The sequence below is a fragment of the Choloepus didactylus genome, chromosome 14 (genome assembly GCF_015220235.1).
Source record: "Choloepus didactylus isolate mChoDid1 chromosome 14, mChoDid1.pri, whole genome shotgun sequence".
Taxonomy (NCBI): Eukaryota; Metazoa; Chordata; class Mammalia; order Pilosa; family Megalonychidae; genus Choloepus; species Choloepus didactylus.
In genome coordinates, this window is record NC_051320.1 from 94,652,147 (window position 1) to 94,664,483 (window position 12,337).

At 54.6% G+C, this 12,337-nt stretch overlaps 1 protein-coding gene across 1 annotated transcript in view; it reads right to left on the reverse strand.

The window, feature by feature from the left end:
• The window catches only part of TRAPPC9 (trafficking protein particle complex 9), a 743,379-nt gene that overhangs the window by 89,665 nt on the left and 641,377 nt on the right, over positions 1–12,337 (reverse strand). The window lies entirely within an intron of this gene.

Sequence of the window (12,337 nt, forward strand, 5' to 3'; positions counted from 1 at the left end):
GTGCACAGCATCTGCCCTCGCGGATGCTGGGCTGGGACCGGCCAGGTGGAGCAGGTGAGCCGGGCCAGGTGAGTGTGCGCCCCGTCCCGCCACGGGGGCCTGTTCTCCTGGCACGGGGGGAGGGCGGGCAGGTGGCACTAGCACCAGGTGTGAAGCGGGGGGGGCAGGTATCTAAGCTGGGGGAGTATCCTGAAGGGGCTCCCCGTGCCCCGAGGGGTGAACTGGGACAGAGGAGGGGGGCAGAGGTGGCCAGAAGCTGCACCTGGGGGTCTGGGATAAATCCTGTGGGCAACTGGGAGCCGACCGAGCTCTGCCAGCAGGACGGCGCTGGGACGTGGGGACACTTTAGAGGGCGTGTCGGCAGTGGTGTGGGAGTCAAATTGAGAAGACCAGACAGCAGGTGGACAGACGGCGGCCGTGAGAAGCAAGCCCAGGGCTGCTGCTCCTTCAGGGCCTGTGGGGCCTGGCAGTGGAAGCCTGGAATCCTTCCCCTCCCGGGCAGCATCCAGGGGGATCACAGTCACCCCACAGTGCAGCTGAATAAACGGACACTGAGTCAAGAGGGTTGGAACCAAGGCTGTGGCAGTGCAGGTGGATGGGGAGGGGACGCAGTGGATACCAGGGGACACAGTGGGGACGCAGGCTGGTGGGGGGTGAGCGGAGAGGAGTGAGGCACCAGAAGTCCCTGGGTGAGGCCAGGGAGAGGCGGGTGGTGCAGCCGCTGTGGGGCCGGGAGAGCTGAGGGAGCAGCAAGGCTGGGTCCTGAATTCCACCGAGCGGCAGACATGGGGCCCCAGAGGGGGCCTGGCATTCCGGAGAAGGGGCAACTGAGAGGCCAATGTGGGCCCCCCACCTGGAGACCAAGGCTCGGGAGCCAGGACACCCAGTTATGACACCCTCAGAGCATAGAACACAACAAATTTAAGTACTTAGAAAATACACCTGCTATCAAAAGAAGCAACAGATGTCTTGCAGATCGCTCTTCCCAAACAGGGAGCCGATTTTCAGCAGCTCCAGAAACTGAGGGGTAGGCTGCCACGATCTGGAAGCTCCTGAGGCCAGGGATCCTGCCCTCCCCTTCCTGCTTCCCAGCCCTGTTTGCTCGTTTCTAAAGCGGGGAGCCCACAGCACCTGCCCCCTGGGCTGTGAGAGAACAGGGTGCTCTCTGCAAGCCAGCTGCGGCCTCGGATCACGGAGGGCGGCCACCGCTACCGTCCCATCACCTTGGTATCCCAGGGCCTGGCTAAGCATCTGACACATTCTAGATGTTCAGTCACTGAGGGAGAAAGAGAGGGCGAGAGGGAAGCGGGGAAGGAGTGGAGAAAGCTCTCACGACGAGCCGCGCCTCACCCACTCTGGGGGCTCAGCCGTCACCCTTAACTGGCCTGCTGAGACGCCCCAGTTCAGCCGAGAGGTGGCTGGATGTTAGTTCCTCACTTCCCATCTTAAAAATGTGTCTTCACAAAAGTCTCGTTTGCAGAAAAATTTCTCCAGTTCTAAGGTATCTGGAGTTCCCTCCCAGCCTCGCTTTTCAAAGCTGTGCACCGCTCTGTCCTGCCAGAGCCCTGACTGGGCTCCCAGAGGGTGCCAGGAACACGTAAGCCATTTGCATCATTTATTTCTGATCCTCATGACACCTTAGCACTGGGAGTTCAGACGCTCCTTCCCAGCGTCACGGGCCGCTAAGGGTGGGGCCGCGTCTCGAGTCTGAAGCTCGGGACCGTTCCGCTGCCAGGAAGTGACAGGGAGACCCCGACGCTGCACTCCAGGCCACGTGGAGGGAAGTCACCGGAGGACTCAGAGGGGCCATTCTACCATGTGCTGCCGTCCTGGGGGAGCCGCCGGCCACTGGTCTCCAGTGAAGGACATTGTTAGGCCGCAAGGGGAACCGAGAGCCACAGCGACTCGGCAGCGTCCCTCCCCGTAGCCACAGGACAATCCCTGGCAGCTCCACTCTCCAGGCTTGCTGCTCGAGCCACCCTCGATTACCCTGGCTGTAAGACGCCGTGCTGGGAGACGGGGAACCTGCCGCGGGCCCTGAATTCAGCCCACGGCCCTGGAAAGGGCGCCCATTTGGGACAAGATGGCTCCTGGCAGACACTGCAGTGCATTTTCCAACCCAGGGGGGCCCCCCAGCTCAGGCCAGCATGGCCACGCAGCCAGCCCTTGTCACCAGGCCACAAGCCACACTGGGCAACAGGAGACCGAGGGCCCAGAATCGTGCCGGGTGGGGGGTGACACTCCAGGTTCTGTGCTGAATGGGGCTAACGTGTACAGACCCCAGGGTGGCCAACATCTCCCCAGGGCCCCCTCCTAGCACAGTGTATGTGCTGCCTCTCTGATCCTCCCGGTTTCTCTACAATGTAAGGATTATCATCTCCTCTTTGTAGGTGAGGAAACGGGGGCTCAGAGAAGCAAGTCACCCCAGTCGCTGCTCTCAGGGGCAGGGCTGGTTTCCTGACTTCGAGGAGTGCCTGTCCATGGAGTGACCCTGCCTCAGTTTCCACAGCCCTCTGCCCGGAACCAAGACATCACTGAGGCCACAGTGCCTCCAGCCGAGAAGGGAGCACAGCGTGCACCTGGGGGCTGCCAGGGGTCGGGGCTCATTCCCCCCATTTCCTGGTTTCACACAATCCACGGACCGCTCATACCAGAGGAGGTACAAAGACGCCTCTCTTCATCTACCACTTCACTAAGTTAACGCTGGCTTTGATTTGTGGTCCAGCAACGGTGCATGGAGGCAGCGTCCGCCTCAGAGCCAAAGAGCCAGGCTTCCAGGGCTTGAGACGACAAGTGAAGAGTTGGGAAAACGGCGAAGCAAAGGGTCATTTTTACCTGAGCACCAGCAGCTTGCCAGGGCTCCCCAGACATTGTCTCACCCACTCATTAAAATCCCACAGCAAGTCCATGAGCTGGGATGGCCTCAGTGCTGCAGATGGCAACCCCCAGACCCAGGAGCCACATCACTCAAACCAGGCCCGGCTGGCAAGGGCTCTGTTGGATTATATGGCCCACGTTCTCATCTGCCGCTTTAAAAGGCCGTTGAGCGCCAATGCCCCACAAAGCTACAGACGCTGAAAAAGTTTAAGGTCATGGATGGTCTCATATGCCGAGCGAGGGAGTCTGGAATGGGGTGCACTGAGAGGTTTAAGAGTAAGACTGACAGGCTATGTTGGAAAGATCATTCTGGGCTGAGTATGGAGGACGGGTCAGAGGGTTGGAATGGAAGCATCTAATCATTTATGAGGTATTTGTTGTGCTCTTACTGAGTGTGGGGAAGACGCTAGGAACTGGCCTGACAGTGAAGTCTAATGGGCCACAGACAAACAGATGGCAGGAAAGTCTGGGGGCTGGGCCCTCAGGGGAGGGGCTGCTCAGGACCAAGGCAGGGGAGGGTAAGGGGCTGACAGCGCCAACGACCCAGGCAGGGGTGGGGATGCGTAGGGAAGAGGAAAAGGTGATAGATTTGAGAGCGATTTCAGCAGTAAAATTAACAGGAAGTTATCAGAGGAGGGATGGGAACCCTGATTTTTCTCAATTCCAGGCATGGCTGACTAATCTCTCATCTCTCTCTATTTTCCTGCTCGAGGTAAATGATTGGAAATTCGCGGCCTGCAGCCCTGGTCTGTGTTGAGACTGTTTAGGAGCATGAATCATTGTTAAGAGCTGCTGAGAACAACCTGTCATTGAGGGCTCTCTAAGCACGGATACTGCAAAAATGTTGGACACAGATTCAGGAATGGTAGAGGTGAGAGAACCTGGCTTTTCCAGGCTTCTAATCATCCCGACACATTTAAATGCCATTTTTCGGGGTGCTTATCTGACAGGCTTGACTATCAGTGCCAAGTTCCCACAGGGTAATATTTGGAAACGTGGGAACTAAAACTTTTGCATTCAGTCTTGACTTTCCCATATTAGCATAACTTCTTTTATATATTAACGGTGTTTTAGTTTCCTTGGCTGTTCAATCTAATACCATGCAACGGGTCAGCCTAAACAATGGGAATTCATTAGCTCATGGTTTTGAGATTGCAAAAAAGTCCAAATTAAGATGTCATCTAGGTGATGCTTTCTTCCCAAAGACTGGTGTTCTGGGCTCCTGCCGGCGGTCCTTGTTTCTGGGCTCTGTGTCACGTGGCAATGCACATGGCGGCCTCTCCTGGCCTCTCCCTTCTCTTCCAGTTCCATTTAATTTCAGCTTCTTGCTTCCCTCTGTCTGAATTTCATTCTGCTTATAAAGGATTCCAGTAACAGGGTGATGACCCATCCTGATGGGCTCAGGCCACACTTCATCTGAAGCAGCCTCTTCTGAAGTCCTACTTGTAACGGGTTCGCACCCACAGGAGAGGATTACGTTTAAGAACCTGTGTTTCTGGGGTACATGCAGCTTCAAGCCTCCACAAACAGGAGGGAGATGAACTTACAGTGTCAGTCAAGCAAACTCATCAAGTGCAGTTCCTGCCCAGTGTGCCAGGATCACCCAGGTTTCTTAGCCAACCCCCTCCCCAGTCCCGCCTCTGCCACTAGACACCGACAATCCAGTCCCTGCTGGGTCTCTCCCGGCCCTGACCCAGGCTGCGGCTTGCCCGTCTGTGCTCTCCCTGGCCCTCTCTCTCTCCTGCATGAAGCTCTGACCATGTGTAAGACATGAAGACTAGAAGGGACTCCTTGGTGTCCAACCATCCATTTGGTACTCGAGCCCCAAGTCCAGTATTTCTGCCAAGATGCCACCTATCTGCGCTGGAATGCTTCAGGTGGAATTTTCCACCTCCTGAAGTTGCCCATTCAGCCTTCTGCGGACTCCAGCTGCTCGGAGCCTTTCTTCTTTGTCCCTGGGTCTCTCATCACCACACACGGCTTTGCGATGGAGGCATCACAGAATAAGGCTAAAATGTTTTCCAAATGCAACCCCTTGACACTTTGAGGGCTAGATCCTAACCTTCTGGATGCTTCTCCTTTCTGGGCCCAGGAGATGACAGAGAACCCACCTAAGTGAATTATTGTCACTGAAGTGGAGAGCACTGTCTTTGTGGCAAAGGCTGATGACGGGGGACCCCCAGAATCACAGCAGCCCAGAACGTGCTCCTTGCCAAACCAAGCCCAGTGCCATGCTGACTCCAGGGCTTGACAATTGCTACAACTGGGAAAGGAAAGAACCCTCTGGGAGGTGAGTGCCTCGTCTCAGCTTCAGTGGCCACCAGCAGCCCTTCTGCCCATGGCTGCAGCCGCATCTGCTCTCAAGCACCCTGCAAAGGGGGTGCCCAGATCAAGCTCAGCTCAGAGAACTGGAGGACGTTCAGGCTGATGGGTGCTCCAGGTTGTTTCCTGCACAAACCCCATCTTTTATAGATTACATACACTGGCCCAATGATGATGGAAAAATCCAGTTCCCACTGATTGCCTTTATTTTAGGCAGGTCATACAGTCACTTGACTCACTTTTGGTGTCCCTGAGTGCAGAGCACAGGAAGGCCAAGTTGGGGTGGATCTCTCTAACCCCTGATCGGGCTCCTCAGGACATCAGCATGATGCTGTGCCCAGCAGCCGAAAGGGGGCTGAACCACATCACCACTGGCTTTCTGGGGGGCAGTGTGGTGTAAGGGAGCCAGGCAGCTCTGGCTTTGCCTCCCAGGTCTGCACTGGGTAGAGCGACCCTAGTGCGACCCGGGGGTCCCACCGGCTGATCAGTGAATGGAGGCCCTGCGAGGCCGAGGCACGGCCACAGGAGCAGTGGACGGTGCTCCACCAGCTGGTCCAGCGGCAGAGCTGTACCCCTCTTGCTATACATCTCGGCCCCAGCCCCTGCCAGGTGCCCCACGAGGCCCCCTTGCTGGTGGGGGCAGTGAGGGAGCGGCACACGGAGGAGCTCAGCCAGCACCTGCTTGTCTGGGGACAGAAGCCCTCCACCCTCAAGGAACGTTGTTTTTCACCTAGAATCCTCTTTTTGGATAAATCTGGCATCTTTGGTCCCCATGAGCTAATCCAGGAAACCACTTGACCCCTTATTCTGAAACAAGGAGGACGATGTGGGCAAAGGTGCACTGAAGGTTGGCAATCAAAGGGATTGGTTCACGTTTTCTACCAAGTGGATCAAAGACCAAGCACCCCTGAGGAAAGCGATGACGGAGTCAGGACATGCTTCTTTGCAGGAACATCCAGGGATTTCTCAGCGTGGGACTGGGCTGCCCGGGCTGGCTAACGGTGGGGTGAGCATTCACCAGAGGCTGGGCCTGCAAAGTCAACACGTCGTTTGTGCCCATGCGATTCATTACCAGACAACCACCTGAGGGAACCCTGGCCAGGTGTGTCTGGCCTGAGTCTATGTCGAGGACAGCTGCCCCTCTGTCCCCAGCACCCATGGGGTGTTGGACCCTCAGGGGGAAATCCAGAGAATAGGTGAACGATGCCACACAGATGCATACAAGCTGGAGGGAACCAAGCCAATGAGTGACATGTTGATACAAATAAGAGCAGCTAAAGAAATCCATGAAAACTTGGAATTCTTCTTTTCTCCCATATATATTCTCTGCTTAGAAATTCCTAGACATCAACATGAAAGACTGATCTTTCTTTGTCCCCACAGAAATCTTTGCTAATATACAGAGAATCTCATTCCTGACCGTAAAGAGCATTCCCAGACCAGGGTGTGAGGGTGCGTGACTCTACAGGGAGCCCCCCTCGGGGATACGAGGTCTCTCTGGTTTTCTATGTGACACTCCCATTGCTGCTTAGATGTGTGCACCACTTTTTACAGCCTCACAGCCACTGTGCACTCGAGGCAAGTACAAATGAGACGAGGAAACAGCGGTGCCAGGAGGTCGAACCACCTGCTCGCCAGAAAACGGCAGACCCCCGGTGTTCAGCTGGGACTCTGCCCACCACTCCCACCCCCGGCTGTTCTCCCACCTGTACACTCAGGTGAAGGGGGTCTCGGGGTGCGTACCTGTCTGCACATGCACACGTGAACAGGTGTGCCTGTAGACATGCAGCCACGCACAAGATGCCTGCACACACCAATCTGCAGATACACACTCCCTGGTCCTCACCAAGGCCTCCAGCCGGTGCCATGGGGAGAAAATGGATATAGATCCTACACTTCAGAAGGGAAGGTTCTTTCTATTTCTTTTACTTTATAGTTCTAGGACTCTAAATATGACAATCCAAGATAGGAAATACATGTCTGTGATGGTCTGAAGCTGCATGTACCCAGAAAAAAATTGTCCTTAAATCCACTCCATCCCTGAGGGCATGGGCCCATCTTAAGTAGGACCTTTTGATCAGATAAGGTGCGGTCCACTTCAGTCAGGATGGTCTTAATCCTATTCTTGGAGTCTTTTATAAAAGAATGAAATTTAGACACAGAGAGAAAGCCACAGAAACAAGAAGCTGAAATCCACGCAACCCAGAAGAGAAGGGGGAGACCAGCAGACGCCACCGTGTGCCTCGCCATGTGGCGGAGGAGCCCAGGGTCGCCGGCAGCTGGTTTTTGGGGAGAAAGCATCACCGTGAGGATGGCTTGATTTGGACATTTTCCTGGCCTCAAAACCATGAGCAAATAAATTCCCATTGTTTAACCTGACCCACGTCATGGTGTTTGCCTTGAGCAGCCTAGGGAGCTAAAGCTGTGTCGTAAGAGGGCGGTAAAGACGACAGACAGGCAGGAAGAACAGATTCATTTTTGCCTGCAGACCTGCGATGCAGACGCACAAAGCACCATTTGCTGTGTGGTGCCTGCGGCCAGGCTGGCCTCACCAGCATGCTCTCCAGCCTCTGACCTCCGACCCTGTGCTCCACCAGGGGGATAGCAACTGCCACCTCGTCCTAAAGAGGAGGCTGAGGCTCCGAGGGGTCGAGGGGCTGGCCAAGCTGTGTCCAAGTCCAAACACCAGGGCCTGCCCATGACCTTGCATCATGGAACTTTTCTCTCTCTATGCACACATGGGGGTGTGTCAGGGGGATGGAGAGAGGGAATGTGAGTGACTGTGAACACACGGCAACTTCAAGCGTACATTAGCTGGCAATAGCAATGCCCTTCCAGAGCTCTCTAAAACAGAACTGGGCCCGTGGCCTCCCAGCACAGATGCCGTGCGGCCCAGTGTGGGGCTGTGACAGCTCTCATCTTCCAGAAACGCACGTCACCCACACTCTGGGTGAAGGGTCCATCAACCACGTCTCCCAGGTTCCCCTCTTCCCATCCCCAAGGTGCCCGTGGCCGGTTTCCTTCCTCTCAGGCCGTCAACAGTGGGTCGCCCCCGAAGGCCCCCCTTTCAGGGCTTCTCTGGGGAAGGCGCCCCCGCCCCACCAACTCACAGTCTCTTCCCACCAAGCCCAGTGTCTGGGGAGTGCGATTTCCAATCACAGTGCAAAAACAGCCTCTTCCTTGGCTCTTCCTGTAAAAACAGTAACATTTGCATGACAACATCTGACTACCATCCAGCTCAGAATCTGTTTTTAATACTCAAAATCTGACAAGGCATGTATGATACAGACAAACGTGCAGGATATTCCGGTGGGATCCGCTAGTGAAACCTGCTGTTCCTGCCAGGACGAGTGGGAACCTGCCCACAGCAAAGGCGGCGGCAGGGGTGGGGTGGTGAAGAATCAGGAGGGGGCTTGGCCTTTCACCTCCGGGACGACCTTTGGCACATAACTTTCCCAGGACTGGGCTCTGCTGCTCTAACAGAGACTCTTGAATTCAACAAACCCTCAGCTGAGGGTAAGGGTGACATTCCAGGGAAGGTACACAGATGAGCCCTGCAGGAGCAAACACAGAGAACTCCCACTCCTTGGAGCCCCCATGCCCCGGCTTGCAAGATCCTGCCAAGAGCAGCCTCCTCCAGGGAGCAGCCCGGCCTGCAGGTTGGATCAGGCATCCCTCACTGTGCTGGACAAAAAGACCCGCACTTGTGTCATCTCCCCCGGAGTGTGGGTGGAACCCGTGGACACAGGGAGCTCACCCTCGTGATTACATTACACTGTCTGGCAAGAGGGAGATGACCCTGGGTGGGCCTGGCCTAATCAGGGGCCCTGTAAGAGCGGAGCATCTTCCCCGGCTGGTCTGAGACGAGGAAGTCAGAGACCTGAAGCACAAGAAGGATCAACCTGCTGTTGCCGGCTGAAGATGGAGAAGGCTGTATATCCAGGAACGCAGGCAGCCTCCAGGAGCTGAGGGCGGTCCCAACCGCAGCCAGCAAAGAACAGGGCCGCAGTGCTATGACCGCCAGGAACTGAATGCTGCCAGCAATGAGGCTGAGCTTGGAAACAGGCTTTCCTTGGGGCCTCCAGAGGACTCAGCTCAGCGAACACCTTGATTTTGACCTTGTCAGACCCTGCAGAAAGAACCCTCTGGAAGCCTGAAGCTCCCCCAGTCTGGCTGACGTCCTAGCATTTAAGCCTCTGCCAGCAGCAGAGCCTTCTGCCTGGCTTCTCCAGCAAGCTCCCCGTTACCTGCAGGAGAAGGAACACCCCTGGCCAGGTCGCCAGACCCCTCCCCACTGCACCCCGGCCTCCTCCACTGAGGTGGGCAGGTGCTGGCCACTGAGCTGACATTAGAGAGCAGCCCGGCCTGTGAGCAGCAGCCCAGGGCTGGGGGCTCATCCTCACGCCAAACTGAGGTCTCCCCTGAACCAGGCCTGGCCCATGGCTTGGGGGGTGCGGGGCAATGTGCTGCAGCCCCACCCCCAGGGTCTGTCCCTCCTGCCAGAATAGGGGGAAAGGGACATTTCCAGAAGGAGCTAGCACCAACAGAGGGACAGATGCTGGTGTACATTATTTACTTCCCAACTAGCCGAGCTAAAAGATGGGTCTTGCCGTTGGTGTTGCTTAGTGTAGCTTTGTTCTGTCTTCACACACAGGCAGGGAGAGGATGGACTCGGATGTGGGGGGCAGGGAAATGGCCACATTTGGTGGTGTTTGCAGGCACAGCAAGCAGCGAGGGGCCACATCAGAGCCATCGGGGGCTGTGGGTCCCACGATACAACAGGGATCAGAAACTGAGCTGGTGTGCGGTGCCAGCTCCAAATGGCTCTAAGTCCGGCAACCCCTCCCCCTGCAGTCCTTAGGAAGTTTCTATCCCAGGCACTGGGGGTTGCTTTTACTTCAGCGCCACTTGGGCATGGGGGCAGGGACCCTGCAGCAAAGACTCCCTGTGACATGGGCGAGGGAGCAGCTGGGAGGGGTCCTGGCCGCTGTGGTGTTTGGGCGTTTCTCCCATCAGGGTTTGGCTGTTAAGGAGCCTGAGCAGATCCCTCGCGCCCTGGGCCTGAGGTGGAGGACGGGTTCTTTAAACGGGGTTGCAGGGAGGGGTGGGGTGAGACCACCCTAAACTTCACCACCTGACCAGCCCCTCCGGCCTCCTCACCCCTTCACTCGGGGTAGGGCTGCTTCTCGCTGGTTTTGGATTTGGGGTTGCACATACACTGCATTTCATTAACCCATCTGAAAGCCACTGAGCTGAAGAATCCAGCAGGTGCTTCCTGGCTGTGCCCCTCCATGATGCTGGGTAAGTGTCCTTGTTACCGTCATTTCTCTCCTTCGGGGGATCCAGATGTGTGAGCACTCAGCAGCTTGCTCCCTCCATACGCGCACGTGTGTGCATGGGTGTATCTCTGTACACACGGGCTTGTGTGCGTGCATATGTGTGTCTCTATATGTGTGTAGAGATGTGCATCTCTCTGTAAATGTGCGTGTGAATCTCGCTCTCTCACTGTACACATTCCACATCCATGAAACTTTCCAACCAAGATCTCTGGGGAGATAGAAGGAGGCAGCAAGGAAGCCAGTGCTGCAGGGCCGTGAACTGACCAAGTCCCAAATGACAGTAGACACGAGACACTCCTGCCACGCCAGCTTTCTTTAATTAAAGGTGAAACTGATAAGAGCCAGCAGAGTGAGATGAAGAGATTTCAAGCCTCACTGGTTTGCTAAGACATGAGGGAAAGCTGAAGACTACGAGAGAGTTTCCCTAGAGAGCCCACACAGAAGCCGTTATAAAAGGAAGGGGTCCACTGGCATCAAGGGGTTGAGAATGCCTTTTTGACCAAAAGGGGGAAAAGAAAGGCAACAAAATAAGGTTTCAGTGGCTAAGAGATTTCAAATAGAGTCAAGAGGCTGTCCTGGAGGTTACTCTGAAGCAAATTTCACCCAGATATGCCAAATGGCCACAGTAGGATAAGCCCAAGTCAACAGTAGTCCCGAAAACCCTAAAGAATACCTGAGTCCCTATCTGAGACTCTATAAAAGTTTCACTCACTAAGTTTATTCTTCAGAAACTTAAATCCTTCAGAGAACTCCTATGCTAGCCAAGTCCCAAAACCTAAAGGCAATAGTCTCTTCAAGAATATCAACCAGCTGAATCCCCTTTTCCCATAAAGTCGACACCCCTTTTCTACATGAACAGGTTAGGGTGGTCACTGCCTAGACATCGCTGAAGATCAGGAAAGTGATTAAACGAGAGGAAGGGGAAGCAACAGACAAGATGGAATTGAACAAACGATTATGAATACTGAATCTCTATATAATTTTTTTTTTCTTAGTTGCTAGGGATTAGAATAGCTAGAAGGAAAGAACTGAAATGGTGAAACTGTAACCCATAGCATCCTTTGAAATTTGCTCTATAGCTACTTGTTAAATTGTAATTTGGAAGTTATCACCTTCTGTATATATGTTATATCTCACAATAAGGAAAAAACTGAAATTATGGTACTGTAACTCATAACATTTTTGGAAATTTCCTATATAACTACTTGTTAAATGGTACTTTGGAAACTATTACCTTTTTGCATATATGTTATATTTCACAATAAGGAGGTAACTGAAACAGTGAACTGTAACCCATAACACTGACATTTGCTCGCTAACTACTTATTAAATTGCACTTGGAAAGTTATCACTTCTGTGTATAACATTATATTCCACAATAAAAAATATGATTTTTTTTTAAAAAGGGAAGGGGCCCAGAACAAGCCAGAGGCATTAAAGAGTGGGCCCACTCCCTTAGTCACCAGCAGGGTTGGCCCTCTCACCACTCGTCTGGACAATATTTTTTTTTCTTTTTTTTGACAAACGATTTTTAAGGAAGAAACGCAGGTGGCTGAAGGGAGCACAGAAGGAAGTTTCCTGGGGAAAGAAGCCCCCGCTCTCCCCATTCTGGCTGCCCCTCGTGCTGGGTCCTGCAGGTGCCCCTCTCACGTCCTGCTCCCCAAAGCCCAGGAGCACTGAGGCCTCACGGAAGGGGGGCCGGGCCTCAGCCGTGCACCTGTCATGCCCGTCAGCCCCAAGCCGCCGCTCCCACCCTCGACCATCGAGGAACCGCAGCCCCGGAGCCAGCGCTGAGAGGG